Genomic DNA, 18,554 nt, shown 5'->3' on the forward strand with positions numbered 1-18,554 from the left:
TCCCTGCAATTGATTTATGGTCTGAAAATTTGGGCTTGGACCTCTCAATTTCGGTCCCCTCATTGTCTGAAATGCATTGACATCATTGTTTTGCTGACCAACACCTACACCTGCACCTGCACCTGCACCTGCACCTACACCTGCACCTTCCTGCACCACCATCGGGCACTCGCGTTTCCAATGACCGACGATTCCGCACACGTGACACGGCATCACTTTCTTCATTGCCTGCACACCCGTCACAACAGTGTTCAAATCCGGACCATTATTCACAAAACCTCCTCTGCCTCTGCCTCTGGCCTGTGGCTGAAACGCCATGTTTCCCTGTAACTGCAGCTGCGGTTGTGGTACCTGCTGTTGGAACCCTTGCATCCCTTGCAAGCCTTGCAGACCTTGCAGACCTTGCAAACCTGTTTGAGCTGCCTTAAGCTGCATCATCATCACCTTCTCTTTCAACTTTTTCTGTTTCACTTCAATTTCGTCGCTACAGTATTTCGCATAAGTCAAGACCTCGTCAATCGGTTTAGACTGCCAACAAATCAAATGTGACTTTATCATTTGACTTATTTCTGGCCTCAGCCCTTCCACAAATCTGAAGACAAAATGGAGCATGTCCTTCGCCTCAATAGTTTCCGTGCCACTGTAATTCTTGAACGCCTTCAACAACCTCTCATAGTAACTGTGAATCGATTCTTTGGCCTCTTGGGCAGTTCGATCAATCTTCTGCCAATCCACATTCTTCGCGGGTACCTTAGTCTTCAAATGCTCAATCACCTTATAGTACAAGCTCATCACCAAAGGTGATGGTGCACCTGTCTCCCTGTCCCTCTCTGGTTCACTTGTCGGCCAACCTACAGCTCTTTTGCAATCCTCCCACAAATCCGCCGGAACCACAATCTCAAAGAGAGTGTTCAGGTCTTCCCAGAGACATTTTGCAAGCTTCACAAACCTATCAGTCTGCTGATACCATTCAATCGGCTTCTCTCTTAGTTTGGGAAAATCGTCCGTGAAGGACTGAATGTCGCCTCTGTGCCATGGTACATGTACTAATTATCCCCCTGCTGTCTCCCTCATTGGTAACATTGTTACTGTATCACTACTCTGCGGTCTTTTCTCATTGTGTTCTGTAGCACTGTCCCTCCTCTTTTCCTTCCTCTTTACCCACCTGCTTTCCCATTTGTCTAAGCACCTCCACACTTGTGCACTCTGCAGCAATTCTCTAAGGTGGGTCTTCATGCCTGCTGACCTCATGTGTTCAAAATCTGTGGTCCCAAAATCTAAACTGTAGCTCCTGCTCAAGTGTTTCGTCTTGTCTATGTCAACCCCGTTTCTGTCAGCTGCTTCCTGCAAGCTCTTATGTATCTTGTTCACTTCCTTCGTAATCCTGGGACATAGATACCTCAGCTCTTCTTCCGTGTAAGACTCTAACCTGTTCACACCCATTGTCCCTTCCACCAATTCTTGTGCTTCCATGTTCAACCTGACCCTATTCATATAGTCTTCTCCTTTCCCACTAGCTGAATTTTGTGTGGAATTCAGACTGTTGAACCACTGTGTCAGCTGTTGCGCATTCACCCCCATCAGGGTAGCGTTCACATCGACTGCCATCGATGGCTGCGGCAGCTTTTCAGTGTTCGATGTGAGAGGTATTATCAGTGGGGGGCTCGACCTCACCAGTGTTGACTGAGCACATATGGGACTAAACTCCATCAAGGACCCAGACCCAGTTGGCTGAGCCGCTATCGGAGTTATCCCTGGAGTGTTTTCTATGCACCTTCTTTCTGTCCCATTCTGCAGCATTGATCCCTGGCTGTTCAGACCCGAATTAGGCTGACTATACAGAGGTACCGCTGGACCTACAGTAATGGGTAAGGATATCGCGTCTGGGTTCTGTCCATTCCCCATGTTCTGTGGCATGTTCATTCCCACACCATGGGTCATCATTGCCGGCATGCCCATCTGGCTCCCCGTCATTTGAGCATGTGCATTTCCTCCCTGCATCTGCTTTTGAGGCATCAAAAACTGAGTTGATTCAGCTTGTGCCATTGTTGGGTTGTAACCATTCTGTACTCCCCTTACGGTTGGATCTAGAATCATTCCTGCACTGTTATCACTACTGTAGTACCCTGGCATCTGCGGCTGATAATTTTCTACTGGTTTCAACACGGGCACGTCTGGATATATTCTCCTAACCTGCGGTATCTGCGGGGTGAACAGCAGACTCGGGTCCTTAGATCCCGATGACGCTCCTGAACTCTGGGTTTCACTGTTGTGTACCGGTGCTGGAGGGGCAGAACTGGTACTTGGACCTTGTCCATTCTCCGCATAAGGTGGTGGACGGTCGTTCAGCAATTGCATTATCAACTCCTCATCCTCTAACTCCTCTTCTCTTCTCAACTTTTCCTCGTCCTCTCTATCCTTGGAACACTTTCTGTCTGTCTTACAGGTGGCTTTCTTACCTGTCTCTTCTCCTTCCTTAGTAATTGCGGGGAACAATTTTATCCCCTGCAATACATCTGATCTCCACACCTTCTGTGCATTATCCCACCTAGCATCCGCTAGTGTCTTTTCTACCTTCCTCATTCTGGTCTCGAACTTCTTTTGCTGTTGCTGTCTGGCCATTAGTTCCCAAATTGCTAGAGCCTCAAACTGTGCTGGCCTTGGAGGCACCTTCATGTCGTACACCGTGAATCTCAAATTCTCTAAAATCCTTATATTGAATGTCCCATGTATCGGGAACGCTACGCTCCCATGTTTCTCTGTCCACTTGTGCCATTGCTTTAGCCAAAGACACGGAGCTACCCCCTTTTCTTCCATTACAATGTAAGCTGGTGTACCCTCGGGCGGCGTCTCTTCTCCTACGCTCGCTTTAATGTAAGACTCCCCCTTCATCGCGCTCCTGAATGCTTTAAAGAATTTCATTTTTCTCGTCTTTTATTTAACCAAGTTTATAACCAATAGGTGACTTCAATTCCACAAAATTGTAATCAATAGGTGACTTTAATTCCCGGAATACTCTTCACCTGCCTTTCCCCTTCCAATCGAGTCCCACGGACTGCGTCCAATCCGTGCGCGACCCTTCTCTGCAACCAACCTATCCCAGCGCGGGTCTTAGTGACGTCACACTCACACACACTGCGGCTGACAAAGCCTCGCGGCTAGTCCTCCTTCACTCACCTCTTTTCGTAACAACTTCTTGCATATATTGCGAGCTACCAAAAATAAAACAGATCTGTCGGTTTACTACAGGAAGGGTAACACAGTCGCTTCAGGACCTTAGGGACCTTTCACTAGCCTCGGGACATTTCACTAGCCTCTGGCCGCTATTCCGTCTTTCTCAGTCCCCACATTCGCAAGCAAATCTGACCCGCAGACCTACTCTCAACTTGTCAATGATCTGTTCTAGTGCACTTAGAATCTTGTCAAAGCCCGAAGTCGAAGTTTCTTTCACTCCCTAACACACGTACCGACTCGTTGACCACGCCCGATCAACCTACTAAACCGCCCAGACCACAACATGGATCAACATACTCCGGAGTCTCTTGACCTCGCAGGGCCCGTCTCAACAACAACAACCACGTGGACCTTTTTATGCACAAAGCGCCAGACGCATATGAAGTTCGACGACTTCCCTACTCTCACACTCGGAGCCGCACCTCCGTTATTTCTATGAAGTTCGACGACTTCACTACTTCTACACTCGGAGTCGCACCTCCACTATCCTCAAAAAGAAAAATCCTCGCAACCTTTTCACACACCCTGCGGCAATAAGCTGTGCAAGCGCAAAACCCTAACTTCACTCATACCATCACTAGTACCGCCAACGCTGTTTCCACACCTCCGTTCTCTCCATTCGCAAGCTCCGAGATCCCGGGAAAGTCGCGGTGGACCTAGCCCATCATCATCTTGTCAATCCGTTCTACCCAAGAAAATCTAATTCAACTTCTCGAATGGGGTCTCAAAATGCGTAACCGTTAATTCGACACCATGTACTTTAAGAGTACAGGGTCCCAAAAGACGAAACCATCCTCTGCTACCATCTACTGATAGAGCGGTCCGTAGTAATAATTTTACCTGTGTTCGGACGCTCTTTAGGCCGATAAATCTTTTGACTAAGTGGGAACTCTCTATACTCTTAATCGATCAATCTCATGAAAATCATTAATCAATAACGAACATAAGCAACCCCTTGAACGACATAACACTTTACAATTAATCCAGAATACATTTTGGCGAACCCTGACCTTTCAGTCAGGAATAACCACACCAGTTTATTGCAAAGTTAGTGAATTTATTTCCCTATATTAACAAAGCTAGCACAATATAAATGTGTCTCAACACCAAATGATAAACATATATGAACATTAATAGCTGTCCATAACGTCGAAACAAGTGCAATCTATGAAGCATTTGAATCACAAGGCATTCGATAATAGCAATGCAAATCACTAATACGATAATCTGTAATGAACTAATGGCATACATTTAATCAGCATAACAAGATCTCAAATTGCATCGTGTGACATATGGAATCCTCGTCTAACCTCAAATTAGCATCGGCATGTGGGACTTCATGCAAAAACAATTTAGCAACATTAATTTAGAAAAACTCTTAACTAGGGATCTTACCAAAAAATCAGCAGTTGGTTACCTAAAAGAAACACAATGCAATTTTACAATTTCCTTTCATATTTACCAATTACGATCAGCATACAAGGAAGTCTTCGTCTCACAGGTACCGTTCTTCGGTCATCATGGGTACCGTTTCTCGATCAGCATGGGACGGGACAAAGGGGCAGGGGTGAACGGGGCAATTGCCTCACGGCGGCAAGGTAAAACTATTACTTCATGCAAAGGGATCAAATCAAAGTTACAGTCTCTAGGGCAAGAATCATTAAGTCTCTTTCTCTCGATTAGAGAAAGAATCAAAGTCTCTCAAAATGGCGTCGCAGCAGAGTGGGCCATAATAGCTACGAAGTCAAAATGGCGGGATGTCCGGGTAATGGCCGATAATAGCTACCTTCTTCTCGTGCACCTGGTTTTTATAGACAACAGTTCGAATCCTGTAGGGTCTCCATTGGAGGGTTCATAGGTTAGCTTCAAATTGACCAATCAAAAACGACAGTTCTCAAGCTTTTACTTAAGCATACATTATCCTTGGAGATGGGTACGCAAATCGCAACATTGTCTCCCAATTAGCTTACTCTCAGAGCCTCTATTGTCCGCACCTGCAAGTCGACCTTGAATTAAAGAGAAAATATGCCAGGCTGGCACTAACTTTAAGATAAGCATGTGAACAGTTTCTGTGGAAAAGTACAGCTTCAAGCAAAAATACACGTTTATTAGCACAGTGGAAAAATACGAGCATCTAAACCGTGAGACCAGGCAACTAGGCCAAAGCCTCCGCTAAAGTAATGCTAAGCTAAAACATTTTAAACAAGCAAATCGTAGCACACGTTTATGATTATGTCGGATTAGTGCAATTCTAATACACCACGTTATATAAAGCACGCGTATAAATGATGGCAAACTACTCTGAGGGCACATTTTATCCCCGTACAATCTTAATTAGTTCGGTTAAAGTCACACATGATTATTTCAGCACTACGTTTAAGCGTTAATAAATCAAAACCTTCATTTTCTGCTTCATCAGCGGTCAGAGCGACGAACAGAGTACGTGAGACAGGAATCACAACGCACAACAGAGGTTTCTGTTAAAAAGGAAGAGAAACCTCACTAACAAAAACCCCAATTGAAAAAGAAAAAGGTGGCAGCGGTTGCAGTTCGACATGCCACTGAAGAAGAGGGCTCTATTGAAGAGCAGGAAGTGGGCACTAGCACTGCTAGACAGCACGGCAGAGGTCACAATAGTTTGTCGGAGTCTTCTAGAGCATCTGGAGGTGAAAGCAACTGATGACTTTCTACAAGTAGAAACTGTGGACATGCGTGTCCCCACGCCTGATAGGGTGTACAAAGTAACACTACAGTTAGAAGGAGACACTGAACGCACAATATACGCAATCTTTTGGCATCGAGTGGTAAATATATATGATATTTTGTTGGCCGAACAAGACTGGCCACCTGAAATTGTCTGTACCTGCTGATATGGGGAAGATGTTATTAAACCTTCTTTCTCACCTCTTGTTCCTGAAGAGCTCGCAGAATCCTACGCCATCGACTGGGCATTGGCGCAGGCACCCTCGTTATATCGCAATTACGTAGGATGGGACAAAGATTCCCCCTACCATGTAATTTCTAGTAAAAATCAGCTCCAACCTCAACCTCAGTATCCAATAAAACATGATTCTAAAGCACCCGTGAGAGAAATTCTCACACAACTGGAGTACCAGGGCGCAATCAAACCCTACGTCTCCCCAATGAATAATCCTTTATTCTCTGTAGCTAAACCGGACCATTCATACAGAATAGTCTCAGACTACAGACACTTAAACAGCCATACATGGACATATGCTATACAAAACGTACATAGCACAGCACTGATGAACAACATAGTGCACAAAAGATACAAAACAACACTGGACATTTCCAATGGGTTTTTTCTGCCAAAATATAGTGCCTGAGAGTAGAGGCTTAACAAGTTTCAGCGCACTAGGCTCCCAGAAAAATGTTTGTTGTTTACCCCAGGGGTACAAGAACAGCCCAGGACTATTCGCAGCTCATGTGACCTCAACATTGCATGATACTGACCCTGAAGCATTGTCCTTTGTAGATGATATCTATCTCACGGATGATGAATTGCTGCAACATTTAAGACGGTAGACCGCATTGTGGGATTTGCTGAATTTGGCTACAAATTCAATAAAAATAAAAAAATAGCCTTCCTCAGCATCCTGTTTCTGGGATATGAGCTATCTAGTGAAGGAAAGAGCCTAGCATAACAATTCTTGGAAAAATGCGCACAATTACAACCTCCAAATATCATTAAAAAACTCTAATCTCTATTGGGTTTCCTAAATTTTGGCAGAACTTACATTCCTGATTCCGCAACACGCATAAAACCTTTATATGACTTAATACGTCCTCACTTTTCAAGTAAATTTAAGACATTCGAACATACACACATTCTCAGAGACCTGCAAACAGACATGCTTGCAGCACAACATCTACACACAAGGGACAAAAAACACATGTGATAATCAGAGTAATTGCTGGTGCCATTGGTTTCACCTATGTAACTTTCAGTGAGGATGAGACAGTCCCGACTGCATACAAATCACATTTGTGCTCAGCAGTAGAGCAATGAGCAATGCTTTGCTCCCACTGAGAAAATTCTCACTGCTGTACAGATGGCTGTCATTAAGAAAGACCTCTAGCCCAAGGCAAACACATTATTGTTGTTTCTCCAAATCCAGACCTTGAGGTTGTTACCAAAGCCAATGTTCCTAATGCAAAAGCATTACATCCACATTGGATACAATGGGCCACGTCTTTGACAGCCACTGATGTAGACTACATTTTTGACCCAAAACTACAAACTCAATAATTTTTGCCATATGAACTAGAATACCGAGTTCCTGCAAACACACTGCCTATTGATCAGTATCAAAGAGTCATGTACATTGATGGCTCAGCGTAACCTGCAATTGGCACAAAGCATCAATACTCCACTGTTTGCGCAGTCGTAAGTGGCTACATGGAGGATAATAAATTGTGTCCCCATCATACGTATACGCAAACCCTATGGGATTGCACAGCGCAACTAGCAGAGCTAAAGGCTCTGGTGATGGCACTGGAACATACAGATCCTGCACAGCTAACACTGATTGTTTGTGATTCGTACTATTGTGTCCAGTCCTTCAATGAATACCTCCATTACTGGCGCTAGAGTGGGTTCAGAGATTCTAAAGGCAACACCATTAAACACGGACTTCTGAAGGGGAAAGTAGCGGATCTGAAGGAAACGCTACCAAATGTCCATGTTATACACACACTTGGACACCAGCGCGTTGGAATACACGTTGCTGGGAATACACTGGCTGATGAAGCCGCAAAGTCAGCAGTAACTATGGCCACTGTTGCTGTAGTAACCCACTTAGGTGCAAAACCGGACAAAGACATATAGGCTGCCATGAAAGCTACGGCTGCAGGTACGCCCTATCCAAATGCATTTCCTGCTAAATATTCCTACCGAATGGGAGGCTGCCTAAATGATGAGGTTAAGATACCAGGCGTAGGGGTTTGAGATATTCCCAACAAAGATATAAGACCTGAGTTGATTAAAGCAGCACATGAGGGGGCAGCATCTGCCCATGCTGGTGTGGCGGCTACAATATAATTGTTACAAGCCCATTATTGGTGGCCAGGCCTATACAAAGAGGTCAAGCAGTATGTCCTTTGTTGTGACATCTGTCAACAAATTAAAGTTTTCACTGCTAAGCACCCACCGCAGACACCCCTCCTAATTTCGAACAAACCTTTACAATGTGTGTACTTGGACCATTGTGGTCCCCTAACAACGATAGTGCATACAAATACATCTTAGTCGCTGTTGACTCCTGCTCCAGATTTCTATGGGTGTGGTCACAACGCTCAGCTGACACTCGTACTGTTATTAAAGATTTGCGAGTCTTTATCGCTACATATGCAGTTGCAGCTTTCCACTCAGACAAGGGCCCTGCTTTCACCTCAAGGGCATTCAGAGATGCCATGTCTTTGTTGGGGGTCCAACTCCAGTACTCGTCTCCATTTAATGCCGTGGGAAATAGTGTTGTGGAGTGACTAAACCGTGATTTAAAGCAGTCCTTGACAGCCAGAGTCTTAGGTATGGGTTGTAATTGGCTTAATCACCTGTATGGAGTCCAGAGAGAACTTAACAATCTGCCTAGAAGGTCGTACTTCATATGAGTGCCTGTTTGGAATTTGAATGTATGTTCCAGATCTTGATGATCCTGGTGTGGAGGCGGCAGAAATACCCTTTGACATAAATTAACATGTCACTGTCTTACATGATTTGCAACACTTCCGTGACTGAACGCTTCTGCCAGTGCTGCCTCCACAGGAATTAAAGATGTACCTGTAACGCCTACAGGCTGGATTCCTAAAGTTGGGGATCTACCAACAAAAAAAGGTTGAAAAAGTTGCTGTAAAAAAGGAGTTTGATCCTTCTTATCGTGCACCTGTTCAAGTCTTGGGAATACACGGTACCAGAACTGTCATTCTACCACCGTTGGCAGGTGCCAAAGAAAACTGCTTTGTATCTATCGACAATGTCAAGTTACACCATGTGGCCGATCCTGCACAGCCGACCAAATGGAACAGCCAGTAGTTCCTGAATCCCTCTCACTACTGGTCAAGAAGTTCCTCTACAAGTTGTAAGCAGCAGCACTGACACCTCTCCAAGCTTGGGGAGGGTAGAAAATGATCTTGCATTGGTTCCACTGGCATCTAACAATACAGAAATAACTGATCAATTTGACACAACTTCAACACAGAAGGATGGCATCATTTATTCTGAACCACCACGGAAAACACCCACTCCACATACAAACACGGCTCCAGCTTTAGTACAAACTGCTTCTGGATACTTTGCTGACATGAACGTCAACTTTTCGGACTCATTCGCCTCTTCGACACCTGAACTGTCAAAACACGTAAGCTGATAAACTGGCTTAAAGCAACTTACTTTATTCTTCCATGGAACTATCTGTGGCTTTTCTTGACTTTACTGGCTTTCCTGCTTTGGATTTGGTTTGTTATAACATTATTTTTAAAAATACATGGTCATTTTCTTCCTGAAAAATCAACCGTTGAACTGGTGGATGAGGTCCTAAAACCACATTTTTCTTCTCACAAGGTCCGCAGGGACTTGTCTTTTGTGAACATTTCCACTATACCAATTCTTGATGGTATTGTTTGGGATAAAGTAACATTTGATATATACGGCCCCACAGAGGTCATTCAAATACCATATGTGTCTAACCTTTATGTGAACGATATAATAATACCCAGAGTTGTTTCTGATGATTGGGATGTGAAAACAGTTGATTCTATGATGACTGAATTGCAGTATTACACTGTATTTGAAAACGAAGATGTCTATCAATCTAAAGAGAATTATGGTGATATGTTTTGCTATAATTATTATGGGCACCATTTCATCCATGGAGCAAGTAACCCAAAGACTGTTTTTAATTACACACAATGGGAACATTGTCCAACTCCACCGCAAGGGAGTTCTAAAACATACTCTGAAAAGTTTACATATTTTTCTGGGCATGATGTTAAAAATATTGAGTCATAATATTTTAAATGACCACTGTCATATGTACGCATATTATTGACAAATACAACATTTATTTATTCGGATTCCTTTGTTTCCCTGTTGACTATAGAAGGCTATGAATATTGGCTGAAGTCAATTGACTTAAAAGGTGTGTGGGGAACTAGACATTGGCAAATACGGGGGAAGGAAGCTTTATTTAACTTGCCCCAGAGCCCCAAAGAGCTGTTGCATGCCCTGGCTACAGAAGCCTTATGAAGGTGTCCTTGAGGATAGGTGATTTCTCTCCATAGGATGCCTCTTCTTCTATACAATGTTATCAATTGTGGTTTCTGTTCTTAAAACAAAACAGTCTTATTTCTAGAGTAAATGTTCACCACAGAGGAGTCTCTTGGTGCTATTGGCAGATAATAGATATTTAATTACACCCAGCTCAATGGTACACGTTTTAAGAACCTCGAAGGCTAAAATGTTGAATGGACCTGCCCAGATTTGCACCTGTGATCATTGTGTCAAACACAGATCTATGCAGTGAATTCATCAGTCCTCTTAGTCACCATAAAAGGAACATCAGAAAACACATGGCAAGTCATGAAAATATATTATCATAAATGCATGGGTCACAGTAACACATATTCCACATGCCCAGACATCATCACTGAAATTATGCATAGCATGGAACATTCCCCTCTGGTAGATCATTATAATCCCCCAAAAATGCCTATATTATCATAACCCTGAGAAGGTGACAACATAAAAGCCTGAAATGCCACATTACCCGAAAACAGCATGGGCAAAATGGGGGCATCCGTGTCCCAACCGTGGAGTTCCTTTGCTCCGGTTTCTGCCCTGCAGCAATGTGGGGTTAATTCTGGCAGGGCCAGGGGTATCCGTCGAGGGTCACCACCCCGGCCTGCCTACGTGTCCTTAGTGCCCTTTTGGGGGGGGGGGGAGGGCAGTGGGGACAGGGGACCTCTGGCAAGGTCACTACCCTGCCGCAAGCCAAAACAGGAGGAGGGGGCCCAGCGGTGCGGGGGCCTCTGATGAGGCTTCCTCCCCGTCCGTGTTCCTCACAGCAACTGTGGGGGCCCAACAGTAACAGGGTCCCTGTGAACACTAAAGAGACCCGGCGGCACGGAGGGCCTCTAATGAGGCTTCCACCCCATCCACAATACACGCCCACTGGATGGGGCCCGTGGAGCGGAGGGCCTCCTATGAGGCTTCCTCCCCACCAGTGAAGCGCCCACCCCCAATCTGGTGTGCGGGCCTCGCTGCCGCCCTCCCGATGCAGCAGCGGTGAGATCTGGCAACAGTGAGTGTCAGCTGGTGCCCTGGGGGCACTCTTTTCAGTGCTTGTCACCCTGGGGGCGCCACGGGGAGCATGCTTGCTCCATTCTCTGTTTTTCTGTATCCCCAGTGGTCCCAAACACAGCACGCTTCGGACGCGCTTCACCGAGACAAGCTTCCCGGGTCTTGGCGGTGATTCCTCCGGAATCCCCTATGTTTGTCTGAGAACGGGAAAGCGCTCTCCAGGCACTTTAGCAATTAAAAATAAGGTGCTCTTGCAGTGCGACACAGGCATCAAGCAGAACGCTATTCCATGCGCTCCAACAGATAAAAGAAAGCACTCCTCACGCTGAAAAGCTAAATGTTGCAGAGGGCAGGGGCCACAGCACCCAGCCTCTGGGGACACAAGAGAAGCACAGGGCGGCAGGGACCAACAACAGGCCAGCACAAGGGGGATGCAGTCAGTGGTAGTTACTCTTAGTGACACAGCAGGTCACAGGTCAGCACAACAGCAACAGTCCAAGGCAGTTCCTGGTGAGTCCCTCCAGCAGCATCCTGTGTCCATTTCCTTAAGATGTTTCTTGTGCATTTTTCATGGGGAAAATTCCCTGTACTTATACCCAGTTTTGCAAAGTACTCACAAAGAGAGGAAGTAGAGGTTCCAACCAGTTACAACTGGTTCTAGGAGTGTCCCCTCTCCTCCCCAGCATAGGATCCAGCCATAGTTGGGGGTAAACAAGCCCTTTGTGTGGGGCCAGGGCATAGCCTTCACATACGCAGGTGTGCCCTACCTCTCCTCTCAGCCCAGGAAGACCATTCAAAATGCAGGTGCACCTCTGTGACACCTCCACCCTCCCTGTGTACAGGCTGTCTGAAAAGTATGTACAAAGCCCAACTTTCACTCTGCCCAGACGTGGATTGGAGTCAAGCTGCAAAACACCAGAGTCATAAGCACAGAGAAATGCCCACTTTCTAGAAGTGGCATTTCAATAATGGTAATAAAAAATCCACCCACACCAGTAAGCAGCATTTCTCACTACCATTACAACCATAACAAACATGCCTACGCTACCCCTCATAGATCAGACAATACCCCCTATACATAAGGTAGGACATTTCCAATGCAATCCTATGAACAAGGCAGCACTCACAGCAGTGAGAAACCAAATAGGCTATTGGTCACTCCCAGGATAGGCTCCACAACCAGGCACATGTCCTGCCTTCTACATACATAGCACCCTGCCCACAGGGCTAGCTAGGGCCTACCTTATGGGTGACTTATATATAGTAAAAGGGGAGTTCTGGGCCTGCCAAGTAAATTTAGATGCCAGGTCCCTGTAGCAGTAAACTGTGTATGCAGACCCTGCACTAGCAGGCCTCAGACAGGTTTGAAAGGCTACTTCTGTGGGCGGTGCAAGCAGCGCTGCAGGCCCACTAGTAGCATTTAATTTACAGGCCCTGGATACCACTTTACAAGGGCCTTACAGGTAAATTAAATGTGCAATTAGGTGTAAGCCAAGCATACCAACTTTAGTAGGGAGAGCACCTGCACTTTAGCACTGATCAGCATGATAAAGTGCGCAAAGTCCTAGAGCGAACAGCTAGAGGTCAGAAAAAAATAGGAGGAAGGAGGCAAAAAGTTTGGGGATGACCCTGCAAAATGTGTGAGGTCCAACAATCAGGATGTACTGTCACTAACCTCAAATGATCCTTCATTTTCTACATTTACTCAAATACTGCTTCTTCTTCCAGTAGCGTGACAATAGCCCCTGCAGCCCCCGTGGTTCAGGGGGGCCTCGAGTTTCAGGGGCCGCCTCCAACACTGTGCACGGGCAGCAGGCCCCTGGCCTAACAACTTCTGACTGGGTCTGGAGTGTAGGGACCCCTCCATGTATTTTGCAGGGGGGCCCTCAAGTTTTGTTATGCCACTGTCTTCATCTCTATAGCTGGAGTGAGTGCATTAACCTGTAGAGGTACTCACATTATTAAAACAAATCAATTATTTTTTTCTCTACTTGATCTATCACTCAACAAAACTTTGACGCAGATAACCTGGTAACAACTTGTTCCTCCCCCCTAAAAAAATCGAATCCCTAAAGCACTGTTTGCCATGTGTTGCTAGTGTACAGTTTGCCAGTGGGAATTTTTACATGCTAGCAACTTTTAGTATACAATTAGTATTCATCATGATCTGCACAATGGACGAGTCAGTGTTCTCATGCAGGTTTTAGAAGACTACACTGCCTTTGAATCCCTCTTTAGTCTGCATGGCTCGGTGTGGGGCAGTACAGGGGTGGAAGTCATTCAGAATCCGGTGGGTGGAGCAAGGCAGGGTCAGAGGGGGAACAGTGCAAGGTCTGGTGAAGTTCAATGCAAGGCCAGGGGAAGTACTGAAGTGTCCAATGGGGGTGTGCATGGCTCTTGCTAAGGTGAGAAACAGGAATGATTCCAAGGATAGGGCAGAGCAGTACAGAATATAAGGGACATGATAGCACTTAGGTCCTCTTGACGACTTCAGCGGCCCTTTCCAAAGAACGCTTAAGCCACGGGCACTGAAATACCCCCAGTGTTGGTGGTCTTAAGACCGCCCTAATGCGACTGATCTCTGACTTCTGCCCAAAATCTGGTGGAATTCCGAGACCTGTTGTGCTGGCGTTTGGCGGTACAGAGGCAGTACCGCCTCATCAAAAAGAGACCATACACCGTATTGCAACCTGTAATACGGTGTGGCAGTGTCCAGGTGGTGAGGTGCTGTTGGTGGTGGAAGTGCCAGGACTCCTCCTCTCCCGGACGACCTCCTCGACAAACGAGGTAAGTGGATCATCCGACAGGGGAGGGTGTGTGTGAATAACGTGAATGCGGGGAGAAGGGGGAGTGTTTGTGGGTGCGTGTCTGCGTGTGTGATTGTGGGTGGACATGGGTGGGGGTGAGTGTGTGAGTAGATGGGGAGAGCGGGTGAGTGCGTGTATGCGGCAGAGGGGAGGTGTGAATGTTTGTATGCGCATGGGGGTGAGGGGAGTGAATGCGTGCGTGAGTGCGGTGTTTGTGTATGTTTGTCAGTGTGAATGGTTGTGTATGTCACGTTTGCGTGGGTGAGTGTGGGTGTGTCTGTGTGTAGAAGTGTGTGAGTGCATGTGTGCAGGTATGTGGACGTGTGTGCGAGTGTTTCCTGTTGCCAGGGTGCAGCTTTTTCTGGTGGTGCGACCTCCAGAAAATGCTGGTGGTCTCCCACCAGAAAAATGCTGGTGGTCTCCCACCCTGTGATACCACTAGCGATATCACACCATCCCTGTGCTGGAGGTGCTCACCTTCAGCCCGGCAGAACGCGGTAACGTGGTGGGACGAGTGGAGGCTCGGCAGTTTGGCTTCAGCCAGCCCGTCAGTGGTGACACCGCCACAGTCTTCGGACCACCAGGGTCGGCATGAGGGCCATAGTCTAGGAGGTATGGCCATGTAGGATGAATGCGGGAACAGGGGTGCGTAGTGCAAGCACCATGGTGGTGAACTACAGTAGAGTTCATGGTCTGAAATAGGCTGAGGCTGCAGGGTATCTAAGAGGTTCAACAGCACATTGTTTGACTTGAGGATCAGTACGGCATCTGTGGACTGAGCAGAGCATGATAAGGGGCATGTAGCAGCACAGGGCACATAAGGATGGAGCATTACCAGTTTTGTTATAAAGCAATATAAAGGAAAGTGGATGTAACAATGCTAAGGACACTTTCCACAACTAATGCTATTTCTCCTGCATACAATGCTAAACTTCTGTCCCAATTCCACAATTACCAATGTCCTACAGGGAGTCCTCTTCACAATTTGGAACTTACCCTCCAACCACAAGAAACTGATGGAGGCACAACCTTCATCCCGCCAGTGTCAAATCTTCTACTAATGGCTACACCATAAATACCCCAGCATTTGTCCCCACACATAGAGGCATATTTACAAGCCCCATGGAGACCACTGGGAAAAGGCAGAAATGTGCTGTATCTTCAAGACATGGCACATTTCTATCCTCTCCCCCGTGCTGGTGCACAAATGGCTGCCATGTGTCAATGCACCATGCGGAGGTGATTGTTTTTGTGCAGGAAGGAGCACATTGAAATAGGCAAAAGCGAGGAGTAATAATGTTATTTCTCGTCATTGCGCTTCCCTTACGCCACCCCTGGGGACGTGTAGGCATTTGATAAATTTCTCAAAAATTTGGAAATGTGTTAAATGCCATGGGTCTGTAACGCCCATGGTATGCCTCACTAACGCGGGGTGAGGAAACACAGGCCCATATTTATACTTTTTTAGCGCCGCATTTGCGCAGCTTTTTGATGCAAAAGTGGCACAAACGTACAAAATACAATGGTATTTTGTAAGTTTGTGCCGATTTTGCGTCAAAAAACGACGCAAAAGCGGCGCTAAAAAAGTATAAATATGGGCCACAGTGACTTGCACTGCGTTGTCTCACGTCATGCCTACAAGGCAATGAAAAGCAATGCAGGGTGACGCTCCGGTGGCGCAGAGGGTTCTTGTAAATATGCCCCATATTGCATAGACTCTTGCTTCTACTCACACACAGGGGCGTAGCTTCAAGTGGGGGGGTTTTGGGGTGTTGCACCACCTAGTAAATGTATTCTTATATAAATAGTTGGGTATTGGTGCTTTCAGTCAGGTATGCTTAGGTGTCACCTTCGCTTTTTAAGTAAACACAAAGACAAAAATACACAAATGCACACACACTTGTCTTTGTTTTGAAGATGTTAAAATATGTTGGTTATTTTAAGTACCCTTAACAATCCCTACTTCTCTCCCTTTCCATTTTCATTAAGCCCCCCTTATGCTGTGCCTCTCATATAATTTATTTTAACATAATATACCAAAGTGATTGTTGGAAAATACGAAGCTCACCCCTCCTCCCAAACTTACTGATCAAGCTACACCCCTGCTCACACACATGGGTAGAGGCTCAGCTGCTGCCAGGACACAAACCTCATTTGCAGCTACCCACCTGATATATCAGCAGCATAGTATGAAAGATTCAGAGCAGGATCAGACTAACGTACACACGCATGGTGGTGTATTGGGCTGCCCTCGCTCCATGTAGTCTCACAGATGGGAATGATGACTCACACAGGGAAGGATGAGCTCAGACAAACATAGGGGATGAATGGACAACAAAACATCACACTCACAATCACAAAGTGGAGATGCAGGAACCCTACATTTTCAGACACTGAAACATGGAGACTGTGGGCCTCAAGCAACTGACACATCACATCAAGGAGTCAAATTTCTTGCTCTACCTAACGAGTCCCTAACAACACCATGGATGCACTTTAGTTACAATACAGAGCTCAATGGTGCACGTTTTCACAAATGTGTCAGAAACTCTGAAGCATCTGTTAGCGCTAACCTGACACATTATTGGACTAGCGTAAAACAAAATGATGCTACTCCAGCAATGCGTGGAAGGCTCCCATAGGAAAAAGCCCTGCATCAGTTTAACACCTGCTCTGAGCAGAGGGTACATTTTTGACACAGTGAAGTCGCAGAACGACGCAGTGAAATGTTGTAAATTTCATTGCGTCAGTTCAGCGTGGCTTTCTGCCTGGGAATGCCTACCTTGCCGGTAGTTGGCTCTCAGGGCTGAAAAGTGATGGTAGAGGACTCTAGCATCCTTTTGTAGATTTATAGTTGTTTTTGCGTCACTGTAGCATCAAAACAAATAATGCTGCTGTGGCGCAGGGGCTTTGTACATAGGCCCCTATGTGTTTCATCCTTGTGTTGGGTGATCCCAATGCCAGACTGATGACAGAAATATGATGGTCCAAATGAAATGCTGCAACCGGGGCTGGGGAATTGAACAAGGCACCAGCAAGCCCTAAATCTGCCTGTTCCATGTGCCTCTATCCATGTGTGATGCAACAGTATTTGTAGCATCACTTGCACCTAGAGCAATGTCACATTTGCACAGTTAGGTTTGCTAGTACCATTGGAAGGTGGCAAAAGCTAATTGTATTTGGAGTATTAATGTGCCTTCCCATCAATGAACGAATGCTTTACCACCCATGCATTAACACAAAGCCCTTGTTTTGCTTGTCAAAAGTGAGATATATGATGTAATGTAAGGAACTTTTATTAGGAATCCACCAGCTACTTCCTGGCCAAAGGTTGATTTGTTAAACACATACTCTCCTTTACTTTCTATTCAATTGGGATGAATCTTTAAAAAACTATTATTACTCACAAACATGGACACCAGAACAAAACATTGACTCCTTTGACAATCATTTACCTTCTTAAATCAAAGATTAACGAGGGCATTAATGTACAGAAACGTTCTAAAATTGCAGCCCCAAATATTCCAACTCACAGAGCCAAGTGACACACAACTCTTTAGTGAACTCACAGCTCAATAGAGTGCGTCTCCCATACAAACATTCAGCAACCATTTAGTATTCTATGGGGCATATTCACAATCCCCCTTGCTCGTCCTTGCACCACACTAGTGTAATGTTTTACGCTAATGTGGGATTAACAAGGCAATTTCCCTGTGCCATATTTACAAAGTGGTGCAATGAATGCATTGTGCCACTTTGTAACTCCTTGTGTCATACTATGCCTGCACCAGGCATAATGTATGCAAGGGGGGGGCGTTCCCACAAAGTGAGGCCCAAAGAAATGGAGCAGTGAAATTTACAAGCTTTCACTGCACCATTTTTAGCATAATTTGTAATGTCTGCTGTGACGCTCCCATTGTTTTCAATGGGCTTCCCTCGAATTTGCAGGATTAGCTGCATCATTTTTGGTGCTAATCCTGCAAAGCGGCACAATAGGGTCACCCTTTTTGATGCTATTTTCCTAACATGCGCCATGGTGCGCTGTATTGTATATATAGCTCACACATGGTGTAGTTAGGGGAATGTAGGGGGGCGCAGGAAAAGTGCCACTTTCTTGTAAATATGCCCCTACGAATGTGGCTGTATGCAAAGTTAAACTTTAATCAGTTGTACATTTGATAAAATAATGAGCCCAT

Source organism: Pleurodeles waltl, chromosome 1_2 (genome assembly GCF_031143425.1).
Source record: "Pleurodeles waltl isolate 20211129_DDA chromosome 1_2, aPleWal1.hap1.20221129, whole genome shotgun sequence".
Lineage (NCBI taxonomy): Eukaryota > Metazoa > Chordata > Amphibia > Caudata > Salamandridae > Pleurodeles > Pleurodeles waltl.